The sequence below is a fragment of the Ictidomys tridecemlineatus genome, chromosome 1 (assembly GCF_052094955.1).
Source record: "Ictidomys tridecemlineatus isolate mIctTri1 chromosome 1, mIctTri1.hap1, whole genome shotgun sequence".
NCBI lineage: Eukaryota > Metazoa > Chordata > Mammalia > Rodentia > Sciuridae > Ictidomys > Ictidomys tridecemlineatus.
In genome coordinates, this window is record NC_135477.1 from 225,275,687 (window position 1) to 225,286,774 (window position 11,088).

General features: G+C 39.6%; 1 pseudogene; it reads left to right on the forward strand.

The window, feature by feature from the left end:
* Positions 1 to 9,718: 9,718 nt before the first annotated feature.
* LOC101954878 (eukaryotic translation initiation factor 4E-binding protein 1 pseudogene) lies at positions 9,719 to 10,085 on the forward strand (annotated as a pseudogene).
* Positions 10,086 to 11,088: the final 1,003 nt, after the last annotated feature.

The following is an 11,088-nucleotide window of genomic DNA, read 5'->3' on the forward strand; positions in this document are numbered from 1 at the left end:
GAATTCACTCAGAGACTAACTCAGATCAATTTTAATGAAACTGGAGAAAGGACTTACTCAAGAGACACTACGAAGAGGGACCTCCTGATATGGCTTTTCAGTCCCGTGAGACTGTTGGCCTCAGAAGGGATGGTGAAGAAAGGAGAAAGGAGATGGATAGCAGTGGCATGTCACCTTCATTCTTCCTGCTCTTGGACTAATTTCTCTGGTCAAAATTCCAAGTGTGTTAAGGTGCCCTACACTCAAAGTCTTAAAACTTGGGTTTATTGTCTGGCCAGCCATACCTTTTGACAAAGGACTTAACCTTCCTGCCTGACAGGTTCATCATATGTAAAACAGGCTTAACAATATCTGCCTTGGAGTTTTGTTTTAATGATTAAATGAGTTAATGGGTTAAGAACGCTGGCTCTGGGACCAGCAGTATATGACCAATGAATCAGAACAGAGAGCCTAGAAGTAACCTACGCATCTAGAACAGACTGATGTTGGACTAAAGTGCTAAGAACACACTTTAGGAAAGAGCAGTCCTTTTAACAAATGATGCTAGGAAATTTGAATATCCTTTAGACAGATGAAACTAGACTCCTATCTCTCACCAGCTACAGAATCCACTCAATATGAATCAAAGATTTAAATGTAAGACCTAAAACTATGAAACTACTACAAGAAAACATGGGAGATGATTCGGAACATTGGCATGGACAAAGATCTTTTCGGAGAAGACCCCAAAAGCCCAGAAAACAAAAGCAAACATAAGCAAATGAGGTTATATCAAACTAAAAATCCTCTGCATAGCGAGGGAACCAAGTAATAGAGTGAAGTTTCTCCCAAACCGATAGAATGGAAGAAAATATTTGCAACCTATGCATTTGACAAGGAGCTGCTAAGTAGAATATATAAGGAACTCCAAAAACTCAAGAGCAAACATTAGCAACCTGATTAAATACTGGGCAATAGACTTAAATAGACATTTCTCAAATGAAAGCATGCAAATGGCCAACAAGTGTATTTAAAAAATGCTCAACATCATTGTATGTTTTTTAATTTAAATGTCCCCAAAGTACTATATGCTAAGTGCTTGGTTGATAGCCTATAGTGCTATTGCAAGGCTTAGTGGAAGGAAGTTAGGTAATTTGGGACATGCTCTTGAAGGGGATTTGAGGACCTATGCTCTTTCCTCTCTCTTGTATTTGCTTCCTAGCTACTATGAAGTGAACAGAATTTCTTGCCACATGCTGCCACCATGATACTTCCTCACCACAGGCCCAAAGCAACAGGGTCAAATGAGCATGACCTGAACTCAAAAACCATGGTAAATAAAATTTTCCTCCTTATAAGCTTTTTTTTTTTAATCTCAGGTACTTTATCTCAGCAACAGAAAGATGACTAACATGATCACTAATAATCAGGAAAAGCAAATCAAAATCACAACCTGATCCTTGTAAGAATGGCTCTTATTGGTCTAAATATGTAGCTCAGTGCTTGCTGAGCATGAGTGAGGCCTGGGTTCAATACCCAGTACTACCAAAAGAAAGAAAAAAAAAAAGGCTAGTATCAAAAAGGCTCAAGATAACAAGTGCTGATAAAGATGTAAAGAAATAGGAATGCTTACACACTGTTGATGGCAATGTAAATGAGTACAGCCATTAAGGAAAACGGTATGGAGGTTCCTCAAAAATTAAAAATAGAAATACCATATGATGCAAAAATCTTCTCTCTAGGTATAGAAGTCAGTATGTCAAAGAGACATCTGCACTCTCATATACATGGTAGCACTATTCACAGTAGCTAAGAAATGGAAGCAACTTAAATGTCCATCAAATGATGAGTGGGCAAAGAAAATGTGGTACATATACACAATGGGGTGCTATTCAGTCATTAAACAATGAAATTCTGTCATTCTCTATAGCATGGATGAATCTGGGTAACATTCTGCTAAGTGAAACAAACCAGACACAGAAAGATAAATGCTGAGATCATATGTGGATTCTGAAAACTTATTACTGCTCGTTGTCACTGCAACTCTTTGAGATGGAATCACTTTGGAAAAAAGGAAACTAATGCTTAGAACAGCTAGCAAATATGGTATCTCTGATTCAAACCCACACTTTGTTTACTCCTACATCCATGTCCTTAACCAATATATAATATTGTCTCCCCCGACACCCAGTGCATTGTTTTAAACCTCCACTTTTCTCCAAAAGGATGGGCATTTATTCCACAAGATTCTCAGAATTCAATGTCATCTCTATAATGCTGAAATAAAATAAAGTCACATTTATAAAGGTTTCCAGCAGAGTTCCTGATACCCTTTTGGAATTCTAAATTTTTCTTCATTCTCCTTCTCTTTCCTTTCTCTGTCTCTTTCCCTTTTTTCACCCACTAACCTAATGCATCTATCTAGCTCCTAAACTGAACTACACCTACGAATTTCTATAGATTATATGAGCATTGTGGCGCCATCAAGGAGAGTAATTACAAATACTGAAGAACTCTTATCCTACAGCAGGGGTTGTGATTTTGCAAATTATTTTCAAACCATGTCCATGCTTCTAGGATGGCACTTTAAAACACGCACGCACGCGCGCGCACACACACACACACACACACACACACACATGCACACACACACACACACACACAAAATTATGTCTTGGGAAAGAAGTTCTATAGTACGTTGAGCACATCAGAGGTAGGCCCAAGCACACTTTGCCTCCCTCCTCCAAGGCTTTCACAAGACCAGTCCTAGACTGCCCTACTGATTCCATGTGGGATAGCCTTTTACATTACTTCTGATTCATTCTGTTTCTCCAGTAGAAATCTCTTTCTTTCTTTTCTTTTTTTTCTTTCTACACCCTCATGTCTCCACTTTTGTTTTCTTTTGACTCCTTGGGCAAGCCAGGATTTATGAAGGGCATAATGTTCCAAAGGCTCTCAAAGATTTGGGAGAATTTATTACCCTCTTTCCTTCCCTGCTCTCACCAGCCTTTCATTTTTCAGGCCTCTAGTGAAGCACTTCCACGGCGGGAAGGTTTCCATGTGAGGGGCTCCTGGAGTACTTCAGCAAACACAAATCAGATTTTCAACAACAGCTAAATTACTTCTTTCCAATGTTGAGCCACTGACATGTACCAAAGGAATGTTTATAATAGCTTTCAGGACCCATACCTCATAGAGGAAAGATTCATTTCAGCACACTCTTTTTTCTTTCTTTCTTTCTTTCTTTTAAACATCCATAGTGTTAAAAAAAAAAAAAGAAAGAAAAAAATTCTACTCTGTCTTAGGAAAATTGTTCCTTTGCACTTCAGTTTATAAGAAAGGTTGTTAACGCATGTTGATTTATAATAAAATACATAAAAGAAAATAAATCCCAAGCATGGAGAAAACGCAAAATAAATGAAAATAGCTACCAAGAAATACTTTCATGAATGTTTTTTGAAGAACAAATGTAAGACATTCATAACTTCACAGAAATAAAGATTTCAGACCCAGAAACACCACATGAATCATCTTGTCCAGATGCCTCATTTTACAAATGAACAACTGAGATCTTGAGAAGGTTACTGATTTCACCAAAGCTGCCAAATCTCCTTGGCGGTTGAATGACATTTATTCCAAAACACAAGTACATCTGAATGAGAAACAATCACTGTACTTTATCCTTGGTTACCATTTACAAAACAATTGCCCTGGAAATGGAGCCCCCTTATTCTTAGGTGTTTGCAAGGATCTTAAGCCTAACCAATCATGGGTACTAAAGGGTACAATATCAGAAACTAAATATTCAGAATACTCTCCTCAACTCATGGAGGCAAATCTTACACAGTTATGTCTTGAAGTCTCCAGGTGACACTCATAAGTCAGCCTGTGGACACCATTTTCCTTTTGGCATCCACTGACCCGATCCTCCAAGTCATTTCCAAGTGTTCTTGAACTCTGTCAACTACTTGCTGTGCTCTGCATTACAGTACTACTGTCTGTCTACACCAAGGGTTACAGTACTACTGTCTACGCCAAGGGTGGTTCCACATTAAGAGCTAAACTGCCTTTCTCCTCTCTAGGTTGCCCTTTGTTACCAGCAACCATAGGTATATAAACTGTGACCTCAGGTTTTCAGTGTGTCTATTTCACTTTTCTTTCTCCCTTGGCTAATTGCTCTTCCTGTTTTTGTTGTTGTTGTTGTTGTTGTTGTTTGTTTGTTTGTTTGCGTGGCAGACTACATTGCTGTGACCATAACTCAACAATTTGTATAATTCAATCCCATGGAGAAACTTCCCTATTATCCTGGAATTCCTTCAATTCCTGGTTCTCATGAAAATCAGAAGGACACATCTTGACTAGGATGCCTATTTCAGGTTCAAAGAGATTGTTAACACAAATGTTTCTGTAAGACAATAGCCTCTGGGGAATAGGACAAAATTCCAAAGAAAAGGAAATGGTTCATGGGGTAGGCAGAGATCTGAACAGGTCCACTGCCTAAGTCAGACATCATGATGTCTGATTTCACCAAATCTTTTTTTCTACACAAATACTTTCCCCTATGAGAATCAAAAAATGTGAATGAATAAAAGATATTCCTGAACATTTCTGAATCCCAGTATTGAGCCAAACTTAGCCTGAAGCTTATCCTTTATTGTATAAATTATCTCCCCCCATATTTAAAACAATAGCTGCATAGTTCACCCAGGAAAAAAAAATCTCATCAATTATAATAATCTGAGCATAGACCTTATCTGCATGATTTAACTCTTGAGAAAATACCCCAAAGTCGATAGTGATTGTATGTTAGGTAATAAAAGTTCTTCTTTAGTCACACCTCTTCTCCACTTTACATCTACTGTAAAATTCCTGTCTTCGAACGGTGCATCTGAGCCACACCTCCTCCCCAAAATACTTAAAATACTCAAGTGTTAATTTTAAACACTAGTGTGTAATTATTTACAAATTAAGTCTCTCATTTATTTACTGGGGAAACATAACTTGTGTTCATAGACTGAAAAAGAACATATTTCCTTCATCTCAAAATTTAATCATCCATAATAACTGTGTATTCTGGCTTTTTAAATTTGAGACAGACTTTTTTTTTCAGTCCACTCAACCCAGAAAGTACATATGGGGCTGTGTAGCTGCAAACAACAGTGCCCTCACCAGAGGGGCTGGGCTCTGGCTTGCAGTGTGAACTGACTCAGTCCAAGTAGCCTCTCCAAAGAACAATTTGCAAAAAAAGACTCATCTCATTTATTGTAAAACATGAGATGCAATTGCATAATTTGCAATTAAAATGAGGCTTTCAATCTTTAAATTTGAATTGCTGAATCCCTTAACATATTGCCTTATATATTTTGTATTTCCTGTGATTCTATCTCCTCTTCCCTGGGATAGCAGAGACCATACACTAAATTTCAAATCCTCCACAGCTATTTTTATCTTACCTTATGCATTGCAACATCAACTGCCTATTGACTTAAACTGGGTACAAAGCACTTACATTTTAATTGCATTTTTAAGATCAAATTGGATCCTCCAACTAAATTCTTTAGGGCATAAACACAAAGCTATTTACCATTCTTTATTTTGTGAGAGTTTATCTTGGATTTAGAATGATCTTTATAAAATACTTAAACCTCCAGCTTCCTGCTCTATCAAAGATATTTGAAATAAAATAGAAGATAAAAAATTACATCATGACTAAAGCAAAAGTTGCAGTCAGCAGTCTTAGGTTCTGTTACCATCTCCACCTGAATTAATCCCTTCTCCTGAAACAATGTTCCCTAATTGGAACAATCTTCTAAGAGGGTAAGTGGAAGCACCTGCTGAGAGATACTGATCCAAGCTTCCTCTGGGTAAATGCTAGTAAGGTAAACACTTGATAGAAATGATGTTACTGAAACTCACCTTAGTCACTCAGGGACATTCTCTTCTTGGGGATTTAGTCATCGGAATTGAACATGGACCAGGACAGCTGTCTAGAAGCAAGAGTCAGAGGGAAGAGACAGCATCTTCCTGCTGAATCTCTTATATTGAAGAAGCTGTCAATGATGCATTTCTCTGCTCACATCATCCATTTTTCTTTGAGTGGAAGACAGAGTACCAGGGAAGGACCCAGGGTTCTTCTGACTAGTGATAGGAAAGATGAGAGGGTCTGGCTACAGGCTCCATTTATACAAATGTCCCTTTGATGTTTGAGGGGGATGTCAGTTACAGATATTATCCTTCAAGGTAGGCCATCAATAAAGATCTCTAAACTCTGCTGCTTCTCTTCAATCAGGTGGCAATACTGCTTTGGGTCCAGTACTTCTTTATAGAATACTTTTAAAAAATCTGCTTCTAAAGAAATCTATTCTTCAAGCACCTCATATTTCCAATGGCATTTTTACTAGTTAAAAGAATAAAGAAAGCTCTCCTTTCCATACTGCACTTTTATAGCTAATTATGGGTTCTGTAATTTTAAGTCTTATTCCAAATGACATCATAACATTGTCACATATATCTAATCTCTTCAATTAGATCATAAATTCCTAGAGGGAGGGGAACAGATCTTGGGTGGTTTTGTTTTCTGTTGGTATTTCTATAGTGTTATCTTTAGTATTTAAGAAATAAATGTTTGCATGTGGTTTCCATATGTGATGTGGAGATGAGTTCAGAGAAGTGAGAAAGGACAAACTGTAGGATTTACTTAAATCAAGGAAAGTTGCTTAGATTCTTTTTAAAAAAACATTAAATTAATGAACACACACATATACATTTTCCTAAGGTTAAGAAAAATTCATAAGAATAAAACACCCAGAAAACACAACCCACACAATACAAAGGCCTTTTCTTTTGAAATCCCTTTCTAACAGTTACACTGCAACTTTGCACAAATTTCTCATTATTTTCAAGCTCCAAATAAAGTTCCTTTTTAAGATTTTGGATGATGATATTTTTAGTAGACTAGAAAATTCATTTTCAGAAAACTGAAATACTACTTTGGAGCATCCTCCATGTTGTATGTAAGCAGATATCCCAAGAATTCTTGGTCCTTTGTCATTCATATAAACTTCATTGCTACAATTTTTATAAACAGAAAAGCCAAATAGAATGTTAACACAAAAGTAATAGTTGCTCATTTTAAAACTACTTTAGTTCCTTTAAAATTCTTTTCTGCAGGTGATGCTGAGGTCAAGGACACAGAGACCAGGCTAGCTGGATTGGCCAGCACAGTATTAGGGAGCCTGTGGATCACTTCCACATCCCAAATCACACGCCTGAGAGATGAAGGGCATGAAGTGCATCCTCCATTCACTCATCCTTTCATTCATTTATTCCATGACTATTATTGAGCAGCTACTGAATGCCTGAGAAACTGCTAGATACTGGGCATACAATGATGAGTAAAGAGATTCCCTATCAACCCTAATAGCACTTTCCTATTTAGTAGGTAGTCAGGAAATAAAGAAGCAAATGGGCAACTATAAATAAAAATCTTGAAACTAGGGGTGGAGCTTAGTGGCAGAGCAATTACCCAGCTTGCATGAAGTCCACGGTTTGATCCCTAGCACAGCCCAAACCAAAATTCAACAAAAACTGACTGGTTCAGGCCTTGGGGAAATCTGTACTAAAGACAGTGTGGTCAGTGTTAAGAAAGTACAGTGAAGTTGTTACTTGTAGAATTAGTAGTCAAACACACAGTGATGGTTGGAACGGTGTTCCTGGGAAAGGTATGAAGGTTATTAAGCTCCAAGTCTTTGAGAATGGGAAAGAAGCCAGAGTGCTGGAGCCTGGACTTTAAAGGTGTGATGCAGTGGTGAGTTCAGAGAAGTGGGGAGGAACAAACTGTAGGATTTATTTAAATCTTGGCGAGTTGTTTAGATTCCTTTTTTAAAAAACATAAATTGAAAAACTAGTGAAAATTCAAAATAAGGAAATAATTTGAATCAGTTTATATTTTTAGAAGATTGTGAAGCTGTTTTGCTAGGAACAGAAAGAAAGGAAGATTTGTTGGAGGCTGTCACAGTCACAAAGAGGCAGGGAAGGAAGGAGCTGAGGAGCCAGAAATAAATGGATAGGCTTGAGGTGTATTCTTCCCATTCATGATGACTTACTAGTATGGTCTGAAAGTTTATGTCCCCAAACAAACTGAAAGCCTAACCCTCCATATGATTGTCTTAGGAGGTAGGAGTTGATAAGGAGACATCATGAACACGAGTGCCTCAACAAAACAGGCCCGAGGCAATTATCAGGAATACAAGTAACAATAAATGTTGGTGAGGATGTGGGGGAAAAGGTACACTCATATATTGTTGGAGGGATGTTGAGAGCCACAGCCAAAGGGGCCCCAGCAAACTTCCAGCTGCCAGGATTGGCTCACAGTGGCCCCAGCAACATCTAGCTGATTGGCTCCTCTGCGGTGATGTTCATTGGGCTGTTTCCCTGCCCTTCAGACTGCCAGCTGATGGAGGGACTGCAAATTGGTGCAACCATTATAGAAAGCATTGTGAAGATTCCTCAGAAAACTTGGATTGGAACCATGATTTGACCCAGATATACCACTCCATGGTTTATATCCAAAGGACTTAAAATTGGCATACTATACTGATGTGGCCACAACAATGTTTACAGTGGCTATTCACAATAGCCAACATATGGAACCAGCCTAAGTATCCTTCAACAGATGAATGGATAAAGAAAATGTGGTATATATACACGATGGGCTATTACTCAGACATAAAGAAGAATGAAATTATGGCATTTTTAGGTAAATGGATGGAACTGAAGAGTACCTTGCTAAGTGAAACAAGTCAATCCCCAAAAATCAAAGGCCTAGTGTTTTCTCTGATATGTGGATGCTAATTCACAGCCATTGCCCATGTCCAGTTGTTGCGGGGGCAGCTAGGGAAGAATAGAGGTACTTTGGATTATACAGAGAGCAGTGAAGGGATGGAGGGGCCATGGGTTAGGAAGGAAAGTATAATGAATCAGACATTATTACCCTGTGAACATATATGATTACATGACCAGTGTGATTCTACATCATGTACAAACAGAAGAATGAGAAGTCCTATGCCATTTATGTAGGATGTGTCATGTATAACTAATTAGAACAAATAAAAAAGAAAAAAAATCATGCTTCAAAAGCTTAAAAAAGTACAGCTCCTTTCCTAGGGGGCTTGCTGCCCCTTCCACCATTTGAGGCCACAGCAAAAAGCACTTGATGAAGGAGAAAGTGGAGCCTCCCCAACATGGAGTTGGCTAGTACCTGGATTTTTTAATTCCCAGACTTCAAGACTATGAGAAAAATAAATAAATAAATAAACCACTTAGTATACTACATTTTGCTACAGCAGCCAAACAGACTGAGGCAGTAGAATTTGTGCCCCAGTAACTTCTTCATAGATGTAGTTAGACACATAGACATACACATGAATACTAGAAAAAGTATCTTTTATTCATCCTTGAAACAACAAAATTATTCACTAATGGACTGTACCTGTGTGCCTTTCACTACTGCACAGCATTTCAAGCCTTGGAAAACAGGCACTACCACCTTATTTCCTCTTTCATACGGAATCAGGCTAGAGATTGAACGCAGGGACTCACGCGTGCCAAGCGAATGCTCTACCACTGAGCCATATACCCAGCCCTTGGAATTCCTTTTTATTACAGAAATCTCAGAAAACTCAACTTTTTAAAGACATGGTGTCATTAAGAGGAATGTAGAGGTTTGCTGTGCAGCAAAATGGAGACCGTGTCAGGGGGCAGCAGCTGCAGCCAGACTCCAAGCCGGGACATCCCTGCCACTCGCAGGGTGGTCCTTGGTGATGATGGCGTACAGCTACCACCTGGGGACTACAGCACCACCCACAGCGGCACGCTCCTCAGCACCACCCTGGGAGGTACCAGGATCATCTATGACCGGAAATTCTTGATGGAATATAGAAACTCACCTGTGGCCAAAACACCTGCAAGGGACCTGCCCACCATTCCTGGAGTCACCAGCCCTCCAGTGATGAGCCCTCCATGGAAGCCAGCCAGAGCCACCTGTGCACAGTCCAGAAGATAAGTGGGCAGGTGGTGAAGAGTCACAATTTGAGATGGACATTTAAGGAACCAGCCATGAGATGGAACAATGCTTCTGGGCCCCTAAGGCCCTTCTCAGGAGAAGAGTCACACCAGCCAGGCCTTAAGAAAGTTATTGTACTGGGAAGTCGTCGGGTTTGGGGTCTGCCACCCTGTTCCCTCACTCAGGGCACCTGCTCCCCTTTCCGCTTTGTGAACACCAGCACATACCTCCTCGTGCCTCCGTTGATACAGGAGCTGCTACCCTAAAGGGAATGACTCTCTCACCCACCCAAGTGCCAGAAAGGGGTCACAGAAGAGCCCTATGAAAGATCATCTGGGGCTTCCAGCCCCATGGTCTAGGACACATCCACCCTTCCCTTAGGTTGGGGTGCCTGAGAAAGCTCCCCTCCACTTCCCTAAGAGAAGAAATAAAAGCCACCCTCTTCCTAGGGCCAACAACAACAAAAAAAGAAGAATGTAGTACAATCTGCTGTTGAAAATGTTCATAATATGCTTGTGGCAGACAGTTATTAAGTGTTGCCTTATTTTCCTTGAAATTTTGAAATATCCTAGTAGTGTGCCACTCAGAGTTCCTTGAGGATCCCTGGGGCCCCTTGGCACTTCATGTGGGAAATGCTGCCTTAGTGAGTTGCAAGGAATTTTATGCTGTTCTTAATCCATATTCTCAGAGGAAGAATGGGCCATAAGTTATTTCTAACCTCTAATCTCTTTCTCCTCACTCTGTGGCACCAAGACCACTTATTTTTCCAAAGTCATTTCCATGTTAAACTTCCCACACTCAAGAACCTCCAGTGGGTTCCACTGGTCTTGTTGGATTTAAGGGCCCAACTTGGAATGACTTGTCTCCTCCATCAATTAAATGTCCCTTTCATTTTCCTCCAGTTCCCTCTCCAACTCTCCATGGACCCCGAATTCCTGCCCTAGACATCTTGTCCCAGCTATTGTGGATTGAGCAGATAAACTGAGCATATTCTCAGTACAGTCTTAAACTACCTGACATCCTATGCTTCTGTTTCCTTAACAGTA